Raw genomic sequence first — 2,500 nt, 5'->3', positions numbered from 1 at the left:
GAGAAAGAGTGCTCCTACCAAGTTTTTTCAGTTGAGTCATAAAAGGCGACAAAAAAACGGGATGGGGATTAGGAGTCCTGCTACCTGTAGCCCCAGATTGGACATTCATAAAAAAGTAAAGGTATAAGTGGGTCTAGGAGTTTTACAACCAGTACCCTAAGGTTTTGGTCTTTTAATGTGCGTGGATGTGGTACAGATGAGAGTAAAAGGGAAGAGATAGGCAGTATGTTTGTGAGAAGAAAGATGGATGTGCTGGCTTTGAGTGAAACTAAAATGAAAGGGAGGGGCGAGTGTGAGTTTGGGAGTGTATTTGGGAGGTACTAAGGAGTGAAGAGGGGACGGGAGAGAGAAGGGGTGGCTATACTAGTAAGTGGAGAGATAGGTAAGCGTGTATTGGAGTGGAAGGAGGTTTATTCAAGGTTGATGTGGATGAAGGTAAAGCTGGGAAGGGAGATATGGGTTTTTGTAAGTGCGTATGGGCTGGTAGTGAGAAGAGCGTAGAGGAAAGGGAGGCTTTTTGGGTAGATTTAAATGAGTGCATAGAGGGATTAGGGAGAAATGTCAATGTAGTTGTAATGAGATACCTTAATGCTAGGGTAGGAAACAAACCAATAGGAGTGATTGGTAAGTATGGAGTTTCAGGTAAAATTCAAGTTGATAATTGATGGCGGAGATGTGTCTAGAAAGAGAGTTGATGATAGCAAATACAGTCTTTAGGAAGAAAGTCAAGCATAAGTACACATGGGAGAGGGTGGTGGATGAAAGGGTGGCAAATAGAGCGTTAATGGACTACATAGTGGTAACCAGGTGTATGGTAGGAAGAGCTAAGGATGTGCATGTTCTAAGGGGAAAGAGTGGGGGAACATCAGATCATTTTCTGGTGGAGGGTGAATTGAGAGTGGAGAATAGATGGTTGTGTAGATCAGATTTTTGTAGTAAGACGGATATTTGAGAAAGCTATAGGAAAAGTTAAGGATGTTTTTTGGGGCTTTTATGGATTTGGAAAAGTCTTATGACAGGATAGACAGGAGGCACTGTGGGAGAAACTGCAGATATACGGGATAAGAGGAAAGCTGTTAAGAGTAGTCAGGAGTTTTTACGACAGTAGTAGAGCTTGTGTTAGGATTAAAAATGGAGAGAGCGAATGGTTTGAGGTAAAGGTGGGACTTCATCAGGGATGTGTTATGTCGCCCTGGTTGTTCAATCTATACAATGATGGAGTGGTGCGAGAGGTGAATGCAATGGTAGTGGTAGGGGGTTGGAGATGGTTAAGGAAAATGGAGAAAAGTGGGAAATAAGCCAGTTGTTTGCTGACGACACTGCGCCCGCTTGTAGCAGGATCAGGGGAGGAATTGAGGAAGTTAGTGACAGAGTTTGAGGTGTGTGAAAGAAGAAAGCTGAAGATAAATGTGGGCAAAAGTAAGGTGATGAGATGTACAAGGGGAGAGAGTGACAGCAAGCTGCAGGTGAACATTAAGCGAGAGACACTAGAGGAAGTGGATAGTTTTAGATACTTGGGTGTGATTGTAGCAGGAAAGGGAGGAGAGGGAGTGGAGGTAGAATGTAGATTGAGAGAAGAGTAAATGCCTTGGTGGATTGAAAAGTGTAATGAGAAATAGATATTTGGGAATGAATGCTATGAGGAGGTTATATGAAGTAGTTATTGTGCCGACAGCACTATACGGGGCAGAAACATAGAACATAAGAGAGGAAGAGAGAAGGACTTTGAACGTTTTTGAGATTAAATGTCTGAGAAGTATGATAGAGGTCACTAGGCTGGATAGAGTGAGAAATGAGGTGGTGAGGGGGAGAACAGGGAGGGAAAGAGAGATGGGGGATAGGGTTGATGAGAGAGTATTAGGATGGTTTGGACATATGGAAAAAATGGGTGAAGAAAGGTTAGTAAAAGAGGTGTGGAAGGCAGAGGTGGAAGGAGTGAATATGAGAGCCTCCTAGGATGATATGGATGGATGGGGTAAATGGGGCATTGGGAAAGAGGAGAATGTCTGTTGAGGAAGGACGGGAGAGGACAAAAGATAGTGGTGAATGGAGAAGGGTTGTGTATAGATGATGCTGTGATGCAGGGAAGACCCGTCATCCAGGAGGTGCCAAGATGAGAAGAAGGGAGGAGGGGGAAGAGGAGTGGAATATGTAGGGGATGGAATAGGTGGGAGTGGTTTCTATGCATTTTTCTTTTTGTCTGTCCTCGTTGTAAAGGACCAATTAGGTCCTTTAGTTCTGAAACTAGGTGCGGGCCACCACTGCCTGCTTCAGAACTCTCGGTTCGTTTATAGACTCGTAGGACAAGCAAGAAAACACACAGCTCGTTTCAAGTAAAGCTTAGAAGCGCACTCGAATAGTGCGCTATTTAAGAGGGTTGGTTGTTTAAGAGATTAAGTGGCGATTTCCCCTTACACCCGTGTAAGGGGGAAAAAGCTTTTGGTATATGTATGTATGTATGTTTTTACGTGAGTAGTAGAGCTTATGTTAGGGGTGGAAA

This window comes from Oratosquilla oratoria, chromosome 39 (genome assembly GCF_046742065.1).
Source record: "Oratosquilla oratoria isolate Oo_2021 chromosome 39, ASM4674206v1, whole genome shotgun sequence".
Classification (NCBI taxonomy): Eukaryota; Metazoa; Arthropoda; class Malacostraca; order Stomatopoda; family Squillidae; genus Oratosquilla; species Oratosquilla oratoria.
This window is presented reverse-complemented; position numbering follows the sequence as displayed.